At 35.8% G+C, this 20,447-nt stretch overlaps 1 long non-coding RNA gene across 1 annotated transcript in view; it reads left to right on the top strand.

Annotated features, from left to right (window-relative positions):
• Nucleotides 1-20,181, top strand: part of LOC114014455 (uncharacterized) — a 331,094-nt gene extending 310,913 nt beyond the window's left edge. The window contains exons 4-5 of the long non-coding RNA XR_008734743.1: nt 19,267-19,352; nt 20,095-20,181. This is a non-coding gene — a long non-coding RNA (uncharacterized LOC114014455). The remainder of the gene's footprint in view (nt 1-19,266; nt 19,353-20,094) is intronic.
• Nucleotides 20,182-20,447: the final 266 nt, after the last annotated feature.

Raw genomic sequence — 20,447 nt, 5'->3', positions numbered from 1 at the left:
GGCATGTGGGACACAGAGAGGGCCACAAGATATTTCACTTCTTTTTGCAGTCATTCATAAAGGTGATGAGTAAGTATCTTGCACAGGGTTATATATTCTTTGTTGAATGAAGGTATGACTAAGACATACACACCATTATCCATGCATAACAGCTGTTTCCACAGTTACAGAAATTAAACATGTTCAACTGTGTTTCCCTACATGTAATATTACGTTCAGCCCTTATTGTTATCAGGTTTGCAAAAAGAGACCTATAAGGCTGTCTCCTTGGCATGCAGCACACATGCCATGGGTGGTGATACAAAAGGAGATTGTCCAAGTAAGGTAAATTTGAAGAAATGAGGGGAGGAGACAGAAGGCAAAGATGACTGGGTTTACTCCTTTTGCTTTGAAACCATTTGGTTTTTAGAGCTCCAGTTTTGTAAATCGTTAGCATCTGCTTAGCCTTAATCACGGTAACAGTCCCTTTGATTTCAGTGTATTTACGTAAGTTAAGGATGTGAAAGAAAGTGCAAAAGTAAAATAAATGTAGGCATGATGCTAATATATTTATATTCTCTCACCCAGTTATGCCCTAATGCCGCATGTCTAAATCCAAATAACATCCAGAACAGCATGTTAATGAAAACCATTTCTAATTCTTAGTTTCCCACTAGATTTAAATTAGAATCTGTTTTGCAGATAGCCAGGCTACATTCTGAAGGCAAGTCAAATATTGCTGTAATTGCACCGGCTCTGATTTGTTTCCTAAACCACCTGTCTCTCTAGTTGTGCTTATTTTAGGAAATAAAGCTCCTGTTGGATGGGAAGTAATTTGAAATCTTCTGAAACATCTTCTGAAACATCTTCAGTATCTGTAAGCATTTAGGGCAAAGCAGATGAATTATTTTGAAAATACACAAGTACAACAGGAAGAGAAGTAATATTTACATTGGACAGGACTTTTATGTTGGAAAATCTATCACATATTTAGTTGAGTTTTTCTGTGACTTACTAACTACTTTTATATACTACTATTTTAATTATTACTGCATAAAATTTTCAGCAAAAGCTGTATCTTCCCTTCTGGTCATGTCTGCTTTTCCAGCTACTGTCAGTGGAAGGTCTGCCCTGTATCACAGATCTCCTCTGCTATAGGGCTTACTAAAAGCTTGGCAGCAGTAGCAGTTCAGCAGGGGAGGTCAGTGCTTAGCCTGCTCTCTAGTATTATCTCACTGCTTTTGTGTGTTCCTGTATCTGTTTCTTTCAGCCTTTCCTGTTTCTGTTGAGACTTATTCCTAAAAAATACAGTCACTGGAATGTGGGCTGTTGTAACAACTCGCTTTTAGGCATAGTGAGAGGCACGCCAGCTCCTTGAACAGACCACAGGTAAGCTAATGCCTTAAAGTGGTGGGGTACCAGATCACCAGTAGGCGACTTCTGCCTGAGAGCTGTTGGGAGACACAGCTTATACTGGGAAGCTTCACCGTGCTTCATGGCTCTGAACTGTTTATGGCACCCCAGGTGCTAATGCAGTCTAACACTAGATCCTCACATATTCACTGGTGTCCATTTCCTCTCCTCTTAAACCTGCATTCTGCTTTCCAGAGAAAATAAGCCCATCTGTCAAGGTCAGATGGAAGTCATGGTGCCCTCCCACCAGAAGCATCTGCATCCCCCTCAGTGTGCATCTGCAAGTCCCTTTCTAAGTGTTCCAAGTCTTTGTTGGTAGGGGTTAAATCTCACTTTTCATCCCCTTGGGATTGATAGATAACCTGAGCTTTGTCCCAAGGAAATGAAGCAGGGCTTTCCTTTCTTGACATGATCACTACGATACTCTAGTAATTAATTGCAATATGAGAGTATGAGTTTCATTTTTCAGTTTTGATGAAAGTTGTTCATCTTCCTGGCATGTGGTTCTTGAGGATCATGATGGGATAGAGAGAAAGAAGCAAGGGAAAAGGTGAGGAATCTCATGCTGTTGAAATTGTCCCCCAAATAATGGTACATACATAGTAGTGGTACAACAAAAATTTAAAGGCTTAATGTTTATTAAAGGGGAAAAAAAACTTTTTAACTCAGGAAATTAACATTTTTAGAAATGCTTCTAAGCATTTATAATCCTTTCCTATCCCTTGGAACAGCATTATGAACATGAATTCAAACTAGGAACAGCTTATGAAAATCAATTCAAGGTAAGCATATATGTGAAAAGCTGCTGAGCAATGCTACTGAAACTGAGTTGCATTTAGGTATTCAAATCTTTGGAGAACTGTACAGTGAAAAATTGATGTTTCTTTCTAGTATGAGTACCTTCAGTGTTAAATGAAACTTCAGTAGAGATTTCAGGATAATTTGTGAGCTGAGCTCCCAGTTTTCACCTAAATATTTCTGCAGGTGCTTTTCTTGAGCCTTGCCTCAGTTTTTTCAAGTATTTTCTTCATATACAGTATATTATGCACATGTATAGCTTCCTGTGACTGAAGTTCCAAAGACTAATCCAAATAAAATAATAATAATAAAAAGATAATTATAGCAACAGTGATGTCAGTAAGGACACTGGGATCCATGCTGTTCTGGATAGTATTGCTGAGCAATTTTCAGTATAATTTTATTCATTATACTGTGAAATCAAGGAGAATTCTGTTTTTAGCTTCACTGGGAGGTAAACGTGGGAGGTAAACCACAGCCTGTGACCCTCTGCCTCAGCTATGGTAAAGATATCTGAATCCCAGTAATTCCTGCAGCTGCAGTTACACATAAATCATTTTTGTGGTGGTGTTTGTAGGTTATTGCATCTTTACTTGAAAGAGAGAGAAAGAGACATTTTAAAAATACTCCTAAGCTAACTAAAAATAATGCACCCACTAGCTTGGTTTTGAACCAGGAAAGCAAAGAATACTGATTATTATTGAATAACTGATAAAAACGAGAATTTAACACCCTCATCCACAACATTTTTAATGCTTAAGATTTAGCCTTAAATTTTAGGTTTCTTGTGAAGGTTTCCTGGATGTACACAGGCTGGAAAAATTAAATTCTCACATTTTTCTAACAGCTTCTCTATCAGTATGCAAAAGTTTTGGGACCTACTTATGCCTATGTCCTTCTCTTGTGAAATATTATATGACAACTGGGCTGCTCAGAATGTGATGCCCAGGTTAAGTTTAGTTAAACCAGCTAAACAGCAAAATATATATCTGTCACATTATGCTTTCCTTTAACTTGTATCATTTCTTTGTGTGGGATTAACATTGATTAATCTCCTATATAATGTTTCTTATTTATAGTAAGAAGTGATTTTTCTAAATGTATCTTAAAGGAATGCCTGGATGTTCTAGTCTAATTAAAAAAAAAATAAATAAAAATTTCTCCTAAACAGGAGACACTTCTATTGAAAGATCAAACTATTTTAACACTGTGACACCTTCTCTGAAAAATTCTGAATTTAGCATATTGTTCTCAGGATAACAGCACAGTTAAAAGCGTGCAGATTCTTATTATCTTGACTATCTATATTCAAAATGTTCAGAAGCCTGTCAAGAATTTGTGTCTCAGGGAGCATATTCTTGAAACTTTTGAATTTCGGTATGATTCACAATCTGTCATATATATCATAGGTTGGTAATATGGTAATATTTCTCTGACTGCTGTTTAGATGCTTCCATTAAATGCATTGATGTCTAATTTGCACTCTTGATAACATTGTTCACTCGTGATTTAGTGCTGCGAATTGTGGAGAATGATGATTTATGCAAGGAGAGCCCTGTGGGATTAAGTATGTCTTAATCAGAGCGTAGGCCTTGTGCTGGACCTCAGCACGTGAGTGGATGTCATATTGAATGAACATTATAATCACAAAAAAGAACCTTTCTCATCTTAGAAAGTCTTTAATCAAATCACTAACTCTTAATTTATTATGACTTCATCTATAAAAAAAATTACTAAGGCTCTGGAGGTAAGGGAACTTTTCCAGAATAAGACTTGGTGGGTGGACAAATATTTTATAACGTTTTTATTGAAAAATCTTTTAGTTCAGAGAGCTGCAATAATTATAGCAGACATTTGGTGCTATGCAGTTCAGGAAAGTTGGTCTTTGAGGTTTTGTTGGTAGATACCAATTGTTCGATAATTTCTTCTGTAGTTTTTAAATTTAATTCTGTTTTTAGAAAAGAAATTCTATTATTCCTCTTAGAAGCATAAGACCATGTGTGACATTTTAAAGAGAAGTCATATCTGTGTGACCATGTGGGAAAGAACAGATGATCAGGAGGTGGTATGCCAAATATGAGAGAGGTAGCAGCAAGCTTTATATATGCCTGCTTGCAGCAGCAATTATCATGGGCAGATACATGATGCTCTTCCTTACTGCTTCCTTTGGACTATCTTATCTTCTAGAGTGCCTGTGCTTTAAACAAAGGCCTCTGCCAGTCTGTTTGCCTCTTGCTGTGCTGATTCAGGGCACCTACCAGCAGCTGATTGCTACTCATTAGGATGAATCATCATGGTAGTAACTGGCAGCCAGATAAAGGCTGGAAGCCTGAAAGGTGAAGCTGACCTTTTCTTGAAGTTCGCTTGATTTTTGCATAGCAAACTACATGTAAATAATGTAAGTCTTTAAAGAGGTATTACCCCTATAACCATTTTCGCCCCTGTGACTTTATTAGATCCGTAGTATCTTTGACCCTAGCCAGTGACCAGTCAGTGACCAGTCAGGGCAGTTCCTCACTATTAGCCCTTCAGTACATTGGAAGCCTGTAGGGAATGAGGTTGAGAAAATCGCAACTTCATTTCTCACTAGTTTAATGAGGTTAGTGATAGACTTTGAAAGAGATCACTTGATTGATTTCTTGGCAAGCAACCAGTGCAGAATTCCTCATTAGGATGTCTCTTTCAATCTCTCCTAAATTATGGTGATCAAGCAGCCAAAGCCTGTCCAGGATTGAAGAGAAAAGAAACCAACTTTTAAATTTGTTTAGGATGGAATAAAATGAGCCATTTAGAAAAGGGCTGGAATACATACTTGATTTATATCCAGCTACTGGTAGTTCTTATTCAGAAATTGTTTAGGCCCATGACTTTTGTTGCTGCATGTACAGTACAGCAAACTTAAATAAGGTTGTTTTGTTTTGTTGTTGTTTTTTGTTTGGATTGTCTTTTTTTTTTATGTAAAAGAGGGTAGGGGGAAGGGATTTGGTAAAGTTACACAGGATGGGATAAAATAAGACTCAGGCAAAATCTTTGCTGGTAGTAGGTCTTTCTCTCTTTGTCCCCATTTTACATTAAAATAGATGTGATGAATAAAGTACATGTGGGCAATTTCAGTTATTTGCATTCTTCTGAATACTTCATATCTCACTATAGCACTGAAACTTAAGAGATGAAAATGCTATCCTTGGTGCAAGAAGTCATCTACTAGCCAGTTCAGAGCATATATCTGTGAAAATTGTGACATCTCAGCTATCTGAAAGTTTGCAATGTGCAAATATTACTCTAGCTATCATTGCTTCCTTGTGAGCAATTTGTTGAAGTCGCATGTGGTTGATTGTCTAGTTAGTTCAAAGGGAATGTTTCTCTGTGGGGATGCAAAACTGCTAACACCAGATTTATAATATGAATGCTCACAAAAATTTTGTAAACACTTTCTTCTGCATTTATCCATCGGGAGGAAGAGGGGATCCTAAGGTAAAGTAATTCTAAAAAAACTTTTGCCAATCATTTCTAATGTTCATTTAAAATTTATTGGACTGCTGTTCTTGCCCACAGGCTGAGTGGCTACCAAAATGTGGAAAGGTCATAGAAGAACTTGTTGCGGTGTAACTCTGTCTTATACACTTCCCTAAGGGTACCTACTTTCCTCATCTGGCCATTGTTAAAACCAAAATGCTAGGCTGAATAGATCTGTAGTTCTTACTGATATTGCCTACTAAAAGTAAACAGCAAATACCTGTTGGCTTCATTACAACTGCAGTTCCACATAATTCATGAATATTCATTAAAAGAACAAGACTTCACGGAAAGTAAACATAAAAAAGAGATCAACTTAATATAAAAATCAAAACACAGGTGTCATTTCAATGCCATCACCAACCAAATTTCCATAGAAACTATTTTACTGTATTTTGAAGGTATTTTTACTTTCTTTAAACAACTATATTCATTATTGCTTCCTTTTTGATTTAAAATTGTTATGTTTTCTAAAGGAAGATTCTTTAGGAGTTAGAAAGCATTTGGGGCTGAGGGAGAAGAATTGAAGATTGTGTATAGTGACCTTTTAGACTACTTTTCCACTACAAACAATTCCCAGTGAAGTAAAGACATTTAAGTAGGGTGCTTTATTTTTTTAATTTATTTTTTCTTGGTTGTTCTTTACATATAAAGAGTAGCAAAAAATATCAAAACAAGAATGTCATCGTGAATATCTCTAAAGAGGATAATAGAAAAAAGGCAGAGCTATCTTGTATTAAAAGAAATAGATTGCATGCTGTTTTTCTGGTGTGTCTTTCTAAACCTGTTATATCTCTAGCTAGTGATTCACTCAAAGGACAGCAGAATTTCTCAGTTGCTCTGTAAGCCCTCACAAGAAACCAGATGTCTGGGTCAGAGAGAAATGTTTTCTGACTTATGATTCATGGCTTACACTAACTGGCTGTTCAAAAACCATTGTTTAAATACCCACTAGGGGAACAAACATTACTGTATTAGGTAAACATACTTTATGGAAAGATGCAATTTTTTATATTTTTGAGCTTTATGTTGTTCTCTTCCTTGAGTTTCTCACTGTTCTTTTACGCCTATCAAAAATAATGATAAAATATGGCAGTTATGATTAGTATAAAATGGTCAGGCAAATGGTGTTTTTGCAAATACATAATATACTGTATTTTAAATTAGTCTTATAAAAAAGGTACACTAAAACACTACTTAAATGTTTTCTGCTTTGTTTCCTTTATTTAACAACCAGGTTTCTCTTCTGTTCAAGGAGACCAGCCCTGCTGAACTACTGAAAGTGAACCTTTGTCAGACAGCTTTTTAGTTCTTTTAAGGCTTTTCTGGAGTCCTAATATGCTGTCTCTCTATATCTTGCTCTGTTTCCTTTGTTCTTTTCTAAAAATTGTAAATAGAAAATCAAGCTTATTTACCTGTGCATCCAGTATGTCCTGCAACCTGACTTAGTTTTTTCAGCATCTTAGGAGAATGATTTCTAATGCAAGCAAGAGTTATGTTTCTCAAGTAGCGTCACCTTTTGTCTGCTGAATGATACCCCATTGGAGATGTACGGTTCATTCCTGTTCTTGGAGATATTCTGAAATTATATAGCAACTTTGTAGGATCTTAATGTATGTGTTTGTGTGGATAGTTTGCTAATTTTTAAGCTAATACATTGTCTAAAGCATAGCATATACATTCACATAAGTTAAAGTGATGCAAGCACCATGTGATCAAAAACCATCTTAATGGATCCGTGTAGGCTGGGGTGACAAAGGAAGCCAGGTCATCATTAGCAGGCTTCCAGAAATATCCAGCTGTACTCCTTACAACTGTGTGGCTTCTTAGCAAAATTTTTAAAGAATAACTATCCCTACTATTTATTTTTTAATGAAGCACTGCCTTATTACTACAGCTAGACTCTTGTAGACACTGTACAAATACACATTATGTAAAAGTTCTAAACTGCAGATTTTTAGGGTTTTTTCCTCCCTAAATTTTATATTTTTACAGTAAAGCTTAAACATCTGTCAAAATTAATGACAAAGCTATACTTCTATTGAATTTGAAGCTCAGTATTTGGTCCATTTGATCCAAACCATGCCTAAGATTCTTCTTGCCATAATCCTTAGTGTCATTCTATTATTTTTAAATTCTGATTATGCATCCTGTTTGTATGATGCTACTTTGGTCAGGACAGATGGTAATAGGAAAATAAATTTTTTATAGTCTTTACATATTATTTTGTGAGAGTCTGAAATTACAAGAACTGTTGCTAACCTCATGTGAAGGGAAAAATATTCTGATATCATATTCTGTATATATTTGCTTGACAGAAGGATTTTATTCAAAATGCTACTTCTGGAAAGATGCATCCTCTCTCACTGCGTTGCACATATTGTCTGGTCTGTTAAGTTTGTGTAAGACAGGAAGGCCTATAGGAAAGTCAGTGCTTGACAGTCTTCATAGAATCATAAAATTGTTTAGGTTGGAAAAGACCTTTAAGATTGAGTCCAACTGTTAACCAAGCACTGCCAAGTGCACAAAACCATGTCCCTAAGTGTCATGTCTACATGTCTTAAATACCTCCAGGGTCCATGTTTCCCATACTCATTTGGTGCAGCTGTTTAAAGCCAACTACAACAACCTAGTGCAGTGTTACTTTTTTGGTAAAAGTGCCTCCTTTTATGCCATGATAAGATGACAGAAGGTCAATTGTTAAGTGATGCATTTTATAACTTCCGCATGTCATTGTTGTTCATTTCTGAAATGGTAATGCCCATTGACTGAACTGTTTCAAACCTTTTTATTCTGTGAAAAATACTGTACTTTTTTGTTAGTTTCATTTAAACTCAGAGGAGAAAAACAAACCAAGGAAATTCACATTTCATGTGAGAATGGAAGCTGTCATTTTGTATCTGAGTCCTGTTTCATAACACCATGCTTGAATGTATTGCCCTGAAATGGTCCACCAGCAGCTGATCTCAACAGAGCTACTTCTGTTCCTATCAGAGATGTTTTTGTTTTACAAAATAGGCTCAAATTATTTTGACTGATGTTTCCAATCTGTCAATGCATAAGAAGCTGACATGGAGCATCAGCTGTAAGTAACCTCACTTTTAAAAAGATCAGCATCAACAAATCCCAACCCTGTCTCCTGCCCTTCATTACTCAGTAGCTTAGTGAAGAAGTACCAGATTAGGTGGTTGAGGGCTAAAGGGAACTTAACTGGGAGAAACATTATGCTGAGCTGTAGCAATTAAAACAGCATATTGGATTATTAGCAAGACTACAATCTTGCAGTAACATGAACTACTTGAACTGTTCACATTTGATTAACACTAATTCTACCACAAGAATATTAGCTGTATTAGCTGTGCATTTATACATCACTGCTTTTGTGCTCTATCTGGCATACTGAGTCAGGAGCTGTTGATTAGAGATTTTATAACTTGCAATCCTAGAAACAGTTTTCTGCAGGATGCCTTTCACTGACAAATTTTTAACTAAGGCTTCCATTGATATAGTTGTAATTGTAGTGTCAGATGTAAAAATGAACGTAATAACACCTTTGCTCAATATTATACTCTTAATTCCTTAAGGACTCTGGTCATGTCTTGTGCAAATCGACTCAAACCTATCTAGGACAGACATGAATTTGAGCCATGTATAGTAAAGAAAATGAGGCAAAATATTTTTCCCTAGGAAAGCCTCTTTTATCTGGTCTTTTTTTATGAATGGTAGATTACTGGAAATGTCATAATTACTTGTTATTGTTCCATTTCACAACCCACTTAACGGCACCTGATATTGCAGTAAATTGAAATTTTTGCTTAAGGTATGGTATTAGAACTGCTTATATATCCTGTTACATATGTTTATTGTTGTTTGACGTTTGATCCTATATTTTAATCCTTGTACAACCTCTTTCTGAAGTTTCAATATTTAGTGCAGTAACACAGGAATTAAAGTTAAGAGGCAGTACGTTTTTCAGTATGATGTTCCTCTCATATCAGTTTTGAATTTAGTAATAAATTTCAGACACATTATTCCACAGCCAAACTGGTTATCTTCACATCACCCAGAGTTTGTGAGTACAAATGAAACTGTCTGTCTACCCATCCAATTAGGTATGTATTGTCAACCTGGTAGTCTTGAAAGCAACTCATCAATACACTCCACAGAAGCAAAGCTGCTATATTTTCGTTTCTTTTAACTGTATAATAGTGGAGGATTCTTTCACATCAAAGAGACTTTTAATTGCATGATTCCAGACAGTTCTGTCTGATTTTCATGGTATGTCACACACAGACCCACAACCCCCAAAAATTTAAAATTAAATTATTCAGCAGAACTTGATTTGCTTTTTCTCGGGAATTATTTTCAAAGTGAGAAATAATATTCACCAAAATACTGAAGACTGAGCCATATGCTTTTGTCAGCTTATACAGTGCAATGGAAAATAGAGGAATGCTACGTTCCTTGTTATTTGATTGCCTTTTCAACATGCAGGTTCTGTGCATGAGCTATCCTCTAAGCAAAACATGAATTTCTCAAGAATATGGCAGAATTCACAGTGTAGTCATTTAATAAGTGTACTTCAGAAAAGAAATGGCGTATATATTGGATTGGTATTTTTTCTGTAATGCCAGTAAGAATAAAGGTCTACGGTTTGGTAACTGAAGGAAGCCTGTATAGACTATCCTTTACAAGAATTTCTGCATATTGCTAATACATTAATTTTAAACTAAAAATCCAGTCTTCTGCAGGTGTATAATTTGAGATTCCTCTTTCCTAGAAGGAGAGGAAGGAATAAGTAGCTTGACTCCTGGGCATAGAATTTAAAGAGAACCTCAAGGCCACTTTTCTGAGAATTCAAGCTGTACAGAACAGCTGTTTTCTACTTGTTGCTTTTCCCCTCCTTTCTGTTGTTGCTTTCATTGCCCTGAAGGTATGTTTTAGCTAAACTTAGACAGATATTATGACACTACAAGTATTTTACTGAAAATCCTCAAATTATTAGTGCTGATAACAGAAAAAATGGAGGTTTTGTTGCTTAGAGGGCATAGCATGTGGTTCCAAAGAATCCGAGGGATCCATCTCAGATGTCATTTTCCCAGTAAGGCATCTTGTGCCCCACCTTCCCAAATTGCTAAAGGGCCATGCCTTGCCGCAGGTAATGTGGCTGCTACCTTAACAGCTAAAAGTATACCCATCTTTGAAGGGTTTAAAAGCCACACTGAAATGCTGCAGAGCTCTGTTGTGTTTTTGTTATCACAGATTAAAACCAGGGGAAAAAAGATAACTAGGAAAAAGAGAATTTCAAATGTTACAGAGCAAGAAAGCACAGCTCTCCTTTGGCATTGACACCATTTTGATAACAAGTGGCCTAGCATGCTTCAGAAAGCTGAGAGGGTCCATCAGCTCTGTTTTGTAGACGTGCTGGATGTACATTATAGCATGTAACGGCCTTTACTGCTAATAAGAGAAAATGTGCTGAATTGGTAGTTACGGTTGTAGCCTTATCTGAAGGTTGGGTGTGCTCAGGACTAGAAAGTTGGTTGAGATTTTTATATTAATTGTTTAGGTTTTGGGAATGTACGGCATTTCAGTAACAACTGAATTTGGTGTAAACTCAGCTCTATTCCTTCCCAGTTGTAAGCTTTAAGGACATAAACCTATTTTTATTCTGTTTTACTAATAAAAAAGGTGCTGATCCGTGGCTTATACCCCTTATCTCTATCCTAGTACACTTCAGTACAGAAGTAGCAAGTGGTTCCCTGGTAATAAACAGGTTACTTCATTTGACAATGTTTGGTGTTGTTTTGGAAGGGGGGTGGGGTTGGCTATTTTGTAGGGGTTTTTTTAACAACTCAAGAAATATGCAGGCTCAAAGATAAACTTTTTTTTACTAATCACTCCCATGATCCATTTGAAATTGAACTGTTCAAAGTGTTACTGCAATGGTACTTATCTACAACAAATCAGTGTGGGCATGTTTTGAAGCCAGCATTGTTTTTTCTTATCTATAGTAATCTTTGTTCACCCACCACCTGCTAATATGTGATAGGCTGGTGCTAAATGAATCTAAATATCTCCTCCTAGTAGTATAAAATAGACAATTCAATTTTGGTTTTGTCAGTCTCTTGCATAACCTCAACCATTTGTTCTACTATTTTGAAGTACTTATTTTTCTTTTTGACATTCAAGAACAAAAGATAGGTATTTCCACGCTTCGCTGCGCAGCTTTTAGGTTTATCTTCATAGTTTTGATGGGCAATTACTATATTTTATTGATCCATACTTCATGTCTGTCTTTAAGTATACAGCATATATGGAACTGGAATACTTTGTCCTCTAAAATAGAAAGTTCAATTTTAGAAGTTATTTTTCCAGTCCATTTACAGAAATGGGATTTTTTAATATAAGTATGTTCTATATATTTTTTACTGAAAATTAAACAGTGCATGCTACACTATTATTTTTATTCAGTAGAGAAATAAGTTCTCTAGAACTAGAGTTGTTAGATAGTATTTTTCTGGCTGACTGTGATGCAAGAAAAATAGAGTTAACCAGCCCATCTTGCAGTGGTGTTAACTTGTATTTTGATTCTGATCAAAACATCTAAATACTGGTATTGTTAACAACTTTCATACTCTAAAGAGCTAGTCATCCTGCCCTCTGTAAGGGGGTATATACTGCATGTCCTGACTGTGAATGACTGTGCCAAAATCTAATTAGAGCACTGGCTGAGCAGCAGAACTGCTGGAATTTCTCTTTCAAGTGGGGAGGAGGACAGAGTTTCTGTTTTCATTTAGAAAACAGAATCAGACTTTTGAAGGGATTCCATTTCTTTAGTCCTTTTGCTGCAAGCCACATTTAAATGTTTTTCTTCATTTGATACTGTGTTACCACAGTTTTGTTCTATAAAAAGACCCTAATAAACATTTTAAATGACTGAGTGCAAAATCTACACCTTTTAATTTTCTATATATTCACCTCTGCACATTCTTTTTTTTTTTGTTGTTGTTCTTGTTGAGAGTATTTACAAGAAGACATCATATAAGCACTTCTTGCTTCCTTTTCAAAATCTGAGCCTTAATGATTCTAATTTATTCACAACTGCAAGCCATAAAACAAAGACATTCCTGTGGTTTAAGCAGAAATCTATGATAGTGTAGGTTCCCTCTTCAGTAATCTCTTTTTGCACTGTTCTTCTGTAACAAGATAAGGCAAAGCAATATATACTCCTTTGTGTAAATCACCAGTTTTCTATTCTTGAATTAAATCACTCTCGTTTACCTTAAGCCAGAAAGAGAAGGAAATGAACTTATCTTTTGTAACATTAATTCTCAAATGTAACTGGATAAATAAATGAAACAAATGGAAGTAAAGATGGTGTGAGGTACTGTAACTATGTGATGTTTCCTAATTGCAGTTTTCGTTATGCTAATAGTAATTATTCATGTCAAATCACATGGTACATAGATAACTTCATCCTCACTATTAATATAGTGAGCTTTCTGTTTTGCAAATCATTCTGAACAATTAACAATACTTATTTTTGTTAAAATGAAATTTATAAAAATAAATAATTCTAATGTGCCTCTAGATAATTAATTCTTCTGAAACAATGTCACTAGGTACAAGAAGTGTGTATCTATTTTTATAAATAACCATTTTACAGTCATTATTAACTATAGTTAGTAGTCATTTTAACACTAAAAGGCACTCTAATTTGGTGGGAAAACACTTGCATTGTTATAACAGCACTGTGTGTCTGTCAAATGTAAAAAACTTTTCCTAATACAGTTCTGAATAGCATAGATATTTCTATTGTGCATCATGACAGCGATTTAAAGAAACACACTAGGATTGATGCTTCACCTTCTGAAATAACAAAGCCAATCAAATAATGTATCATCTAGCAAGCTGATTGTCTCTGTGGCTAGTACAAATGCTAAAGGGCATCCCACCAAAGAATTTTTTTTTCCCCCCATAGATGTGTAAAAATTATAATGAGGGTTTTGTCAGAGGCTTATCTGGATGCCTCTGACATATATCTGGATGTTCTAAAAACAAATACACAATAAAACTCTTCATTATGAAATAATTTTCCCTGTATTTCTCAAAATATCACTTCCATGATAAATAGTGTAAATGCGTGTATTTTGGTGAATGCTCTGGAAGAGTACAGACTATTAATTTATATGGGGAGGTTTGTGAAGAGTTGTGTCTGCACTTGTACTTTAAGAGCAGGAAGACCCATGCTGGCCAAGAGTATTCCAATTGGAAAGAGTTTCTTCCTCACCCCTAGTGTTCAGTAGTTAATCGCTAGGAATGCCAGCTAATAGTACAAACATCAGGGGACAGCAACAGAGAGGTCTGACTTTCTAAGCTGCTTAATATGGGGTTAATACTGTTGGTACTGAAGTTACTAGGGAAATATCCCACAATTTTCTTTGGGGATAGAATTTATCTGGTTTTGAAAGCTTGAGGTAAATGCATCAAAATAGCAGGTGTCTTTCCAGGTCCTAATTGTGATACAGCTGTTAACAGAACTCTGCTTCACATGCAAACTCTTTGATGGGGGATCTATTTGCATTATTTATGTAGCTAAGGTAAGGGGGATCCTACAGGGTTGCCCGCAACTGTAGCTATCTGAAGACCAAAAGATTATTTAGTTCCATGGCTAAGTCTGGTTTGGGGGCCTTGGAATATTTTTTTTTTTTAAAGATTAGCTGAAGTTTTGCCAATGAGTTGCAGCTTTTCCCAGTCAGTACTGTGCAGAGTCATTACAGAATGCTACAGTGTGCTTGAATATGCAGTATATACAAACTCCTAGTGGGATGTGTAAATTATTGCTTAGAAAAATTTCAAGATGCAGGACAAATGGTAGAAAAAGAAAAGCTAAGGTCAGGGCAATTGGAAGAAAAGGATGCTGTGAAGACCCTAATGCTATTTTTCTACCACATCACCTATATTTCAGAAGCACTTCAAAGGTGTTGTAAATCCCATGAGGGAGCATGTGTACATTTGTATATGCAAGTGATGTACCTTACCACTATAACCCATTACTGTCAACATCCCTGTAAGGTAGAAAAAATGTGTTTAATTAAGGTAATTATCATCAGCCATTGCAGACCAGGTACCCCAGATGGTATATACCAGATGGTATAGCCCTAGTAATAGGTGTTTTTTAAATACCCAGTTCAGAAGCATGGGTGAAACAGCAGGGACAGTTCTAGAATCTCAGAATGCCCCTGAGCAAATACCCCCATACTGTGTGTATAAGTGCGTCTTGGTTTGAATCTTACCAGAGAACTTGTAAAAGCCAATTAATTTCCCTCATACTTCTTACAGTGAAGAAGTGAAGTAAGAGGGTATACAACTTCAAGCATATAACTAGCCCTATTGACTTCTGTATATTAACATTACACACAGGTTAAATTACCTCAGTAATTCAGGACTTTTGATTGTTTAACCACCTGGGAAACCTCAATATTTATCTTTTGCTAGACTAGGTGAAGTGATAGTGCTATGCACAGATGAAGTCAAGATAGTAATGTTCACAAAAAGCACTACTAAATCATTAGACTCTTTATATGTGATAGAAAGTGGTGAAACCAAACCTTAATTGTGCTTGGATGTTCTGATAAATGTTGACAAAACCGACTGTTTTTTCAGGTTGCTTAACTATAGTGCCATAGCTGTGGTTCTTTGTGCAAAACTGAAACAAATACTATATTCCATAAAAAGAAGAAAAAGCTGGAAAGGTACGGAATTCTTGAAAATATATTATTCCCCTTAGATTTAGGAAAACATACAGTTAATTCTCATTGCAACCAAATCACTATCACCATTCAAAAATCTGTAAGCGATGATGGAAGGACTGAGTATATAGATGTTTAACCACTTCTGCAACAGTTTTACATTAGAAGCTTTGAAGGGTAGGGGGAAAGCGAGTTGAAGAGATGTGGATGCTCATATCCAAACAAACTTTACTACTATGTTCTGGGGGATTTGCAGCCACATCAGTTTTATTGCATATCATTAAGTAGCGTTGCTGCAGAGGTGAGCAATTCATCTGAGCAGTCTTTGGTACTTGCTGAGCGTCAGCTTTCAAGATCTGAAATTCTCAACATGGAGCCCCTAGTAAAATAAGACCCTAGCTATGTAAAATCCTCAGTATGTGTTAATGTGACCTGTTTATTCATAATTTTCTTCTTCCCATTTCATTTGGAAGTGACAGTTCCTCTTCTTCCTTAAATTTTAATTTAATTATTTTATAATGTCAGCACTAAATGCATGCCCAGTCAACCCTAAAAGCATGACATAATACTAAACATTAAAAATTAAACTCCTTTTCTGCTTTGTCTTTTCTAATTCCTGCAGACACCAGAATTTCAAACTACATTAATTATGCTTACCCTAGTTGTAGCAGAGCTGCACATTTTTCTGATGTTACTAGAATTATCTCAATATTGAAGCTCCCTCACTTAAGCTTTCCCAGATAATTTAAGAAATATTGGTTTAGAATATCATGTTTTCCTTCTTTTTTTCCTCCTCCTTTTTTTCCTTCTCCTTCTTTAGGATTGATTAAGAATAATTTGGTTATGCTAGAGACTGATTTTGGTCGATATTAATTGACTCCCAAGAACATTTTCCCACTGTGAAATGTGCAGTCTTTTTGCAATGTGAATCAGGTGATACTGTCTTAATGAATTCACATTCTATTTTTATTATTACAGAGTCCACAGTAAACTTTAGATGTATTTAGTGCAACTGTTAGTATAGTGGACTAGATTCCAGTGAGAAGAGTTTAATACAACATCTGTCTCTCTTATTTTGGCTACACAGTACTGCACACCATTCCATACTTCAGGAATCTCTGGAGTATAACATAAACTGAGTTTTAATGACTTGGAACCCACTGTTTCAATTGATATTTTGACAAGCTGCTAGCCTGCTGTAGCTTATGCAAGACTTGTTGGTTTTTGTTTTTTTTTTTTTTTAATCCTTCACAGAGAGCAACTACATTGGCAGCAGATTTTACCTGCCAGTTTAACATATTTTCCAAAGTGAAGGTTCCAAGAGGAAAAAAGTGAGATGTGCAGAACTAAGAAAGTCTTGAGTACCTGACCAGAAAATAATGATCCAGTTTGTTTAGTGTATTATCATAGACATGAAGTGTTTCTTAATGTGAACTAGGATGTTAGAAAGCATGGTCAGCTGAAATAGGAGTATTTATAGCACGTTTCTACTGTCTTTGCTAGAGTATAGCCTCACAAGACCACTAGATTTAATAAAGTCAGGCATCTTCATATCACTGATGACATGAACATTAAATGTACATTTCTAAGGACAGGTATTCTAGAAAATATTGCAGTCTGTATGCTATCACTAAAATATTTTTAATGGTGGTAAGCTTCAGGGTAAAATAGTGGCTACAGCAATTTCCTAAAAGAAGAGAACAACAGAGTTTAAGCTGTCCCATTAAAGTCTGTCTCAGTGTGTTAAGGCTGCTTTCAATTCCTCCTAGGTTTCCCTGGTTGTCTGGTAAGCATTTCTCTTCCCATGACACTTATTAATACTTTATGAGGACAAATGCGTGACATGCATCAGGAAGAACAATTGATTTTGTACCTGATGACATAAAGCATGTCCTATGCTTCAGTGAGTTACAAGGGACAGACAATGAGAAGTTGCTATGTCAGTACATCAAAGTAATGTTATGTAAACACAACATGCTTATGTTATGTAAACATCCTGTTTACATAAATCTAATCACAGATATGCCCATGTGAATTATATGAAATTACTCTGATATTACCCTGCTTTTACTGAGATCTGGATGTCATGACTTTTTCTATCAGTGCTTGAATAAGGATATGCTTCTCTGTTAGCGTAGTTTAGCTAAATGTTGCAATAGCAGAGGGTAAACTATTTTTAGTTAATGTGTTTTTTTAAAAAAAATCAGTTTCACTGCTCAGTAAAAACAGCACACAGGCTAGGTGAAATCAAGGAAAATGCAGGACTTCACTTTCCCTCTTTGCATTGCAGTTCTCCTTTCTGTTCTCTTTCTATTGTGACAAATTCTATGTGCCCAACAGCCACGAAGTGTATGCTGTGGGTATGAAATACTGATGTTTCGACTGAAAGGAGATTTTGTATACTGACCAGTAACGAATAGAAAAGCAGAACCTGACTGCTCACTTGGCTGGCATCTGCTGGTCAGTCTGCATGTAATGCCTTATGCCACATTAGCACAGAGCGGTTTTGGGAATGACAGAAACGTAGGTTTTCTTTGTTGGAAAGTGTTGTAACCAGTGATTCCTGGGTGAACAGTGTGGGAAGAGTAGCTGGAGTAAACTGTCAGAGGAAATATTTGAAAATAAGCACTTCGTTACTGTGTTTTGGAAATTAACTACGTTTTGGGGTTTATTTTTAAAGAATTCAAGAGAAAGAAATGTGAACTTAAAGACTAATTGATAAGTTGGTCACTGCTTTCCTCAGATACCAGCAAAATTGGTGTTACTCTTGCTACTTCTATGGAACGTAGAAGTAGGCCCAGATTGCCATAAACAAATTATTCTGTGCTGCACTAAGGGATTGCTTGCTTAATGTTTCAGCTACAAGTAAAGCCAGAGGGAAATACAGTGCATACCGGAATTCTAAGTTCCATGTTCCTTCAGAAATACTGACAGGTTTTCAGGTTTCTTAAACATATTGGGTTTAATTTATTCCATCCATTCTGGAACATTTAAACCAGTGAAAATTTCTGCTTAAGAGATCTCACAGTCTTTTTAGCAGAGAAGATTCTGGGTTTGGGGCTACAGTCGTTGAATGTTTGTGTAATAGTTACAATGAACGCATTAAATAAGCATGGTTAAACCATTGTATCTGGCTTTATACATTCAACTAGTCTATCAATTAAAATGGATTAATTATTTTAATTGCAGGCCATTTAGCATATTTGTCTTTTCTGGTAATTTGTTATTCAGGTACCTTCTCTTTGACTGTATTTCGTTCAATAAATTTCAATAAGAGTGGATTACTTCAGATATAAAAAGACACGTTCCTCCTCAGAGCACTTCTCTGTAGGAACTAAATGTTCGCTTCTATTCTGGAAAGCCTGTGACTGCCAAAACCATTCAGGGATTTGGATTTCTCACCTGATCAACCTAAGACTGACTGGGAAATGGAGCAGCATCTGCAGGTGCCTTTCACAGAATGTCTTTGGAAACGACTTAAAATTAGTCTTTCCATGCCTGGTGTTTTTGGACAAAATCAAGAGGCCAGAAATTATAAGCATAAAAGTTACAGTATGTTTTCTTTTTAAATTATGAAACTCAAGGCCAGATTTCTTATCAAATATATAGAAATGCTTATGTCTGGTTAACAAAACCATTGTTTTTTTAAAATCTAAACTTCCATATGCAAGCACTATGATTGTAAAATCTTTTGTCTAAACACTGTCAAATAAAATGGGAAGGTTACATCACATGTGATTCTGACATAATTTAAAAGCTGACATCATCAGAGTACTGGATAATACAATATCCATTTTCTGTCTAGTTGCTGGTCTGGACCCTTTCTTTAAGATGCCCATATGCAGATACACTCTGCTGCAAAGAGGAGGATTTGAGAGAAGCTAGACTGAGGTAACATAGATTTGTTTCATTTTCCTATGTGATACTACTTTATCAATGTGGTGAAAAAACCTTTCTGGATTTTGTCACTATTGTGACATTTTGTCATTAATGTTTTTTCAGAAGCAGCAGTATTAGCTGTATCTGTTTAGAAATACAGAAATTTGTGGGGGACTGTCAAAGTTTTCCTCTGGTTACACTGCTAGCTTTTTCATCAGACATTGTGATTATAGAACCTCTTCCAGAATTACTGCATGAAAGGTGGATCACATATTTTTACATGCTATTTCAAAGTAATCTCTGCAAGGTGTATGACTAGGCATAATCAATACAGAATTTCATTATAATGTTTCGATAGTTTAAAATTTAAAATGTGGTTTAACGTTACTCTTAATTGAGTATAACATTGAGCAGACATTATCATGCTTCAGTTATAGATTTTTTTTTTTCCCCTTTGCACTGAGTCTACTGATCACATGCTTTTGATGTGAATCTGTTCAGTTTGTAGATTTGTTAGAAAACTTATTTTTATCTGTGGAGTTCTGTCAGATCTGTGAGCTGAACCAACTCACCTTGTTGGCTGGATGATCATTAATTAGATCCAGTTGCAAGAAAATAGGTGAGCAAGGACATGGATAAATAAACTGAAATTCTTTGGGGTTTTTGGAAGCAAATTTCCGTTGTCCTAGATCAGTGAAAATATGAAACTGCTGTAAGGTTTTCTATTTTTATGTTTTTTTGGGGTTTTTTTTAGGTTACTGCACAGTCCAGGATGGCTACTCATGCTGAATGCTGATTTGTCATTATTCCTCTTTTAAAATCAAGAACATCAACTTGCAGGTAATCTTCCTATTTAATATAAACTGGGAAAACCCTTGTCTTTCTTTCTGAGGGGATTTTTTTGGTCACGCAGGCTCTAACAAAGAAGGCCAAGCGTTCTATAAGCAGTATTGCTAGTGTCTGACTTGTAATAGTGTGGGATGCAGTTCTGTAATTAATGTAAAAAATTTAACCTTCTGTTGCAGGCTCAATGTGTATGGGGCTATAATAGAAGCATTTATGTTTGTGTGTCTGAGCAAATCTTTCTATTCACCTGTTTTCAGGAAT

Source organism: Falco cherrug, chromosome 12 (genome assembly GCF_023634085.1).
Source record: "Falco cherrug isolate bFalChe1 chromosome 12, bFalChe1.pri, whole genome shotgun sequence".
Lineage (NCBI taxonomy): Eukaryota > Metazoa > Chordata > Aves > Falconiformes > Falconidae > Falco > Falco cherrug.
This window is presented reverse-complemented; position numbering and strand designations above follow the sequence as displayed.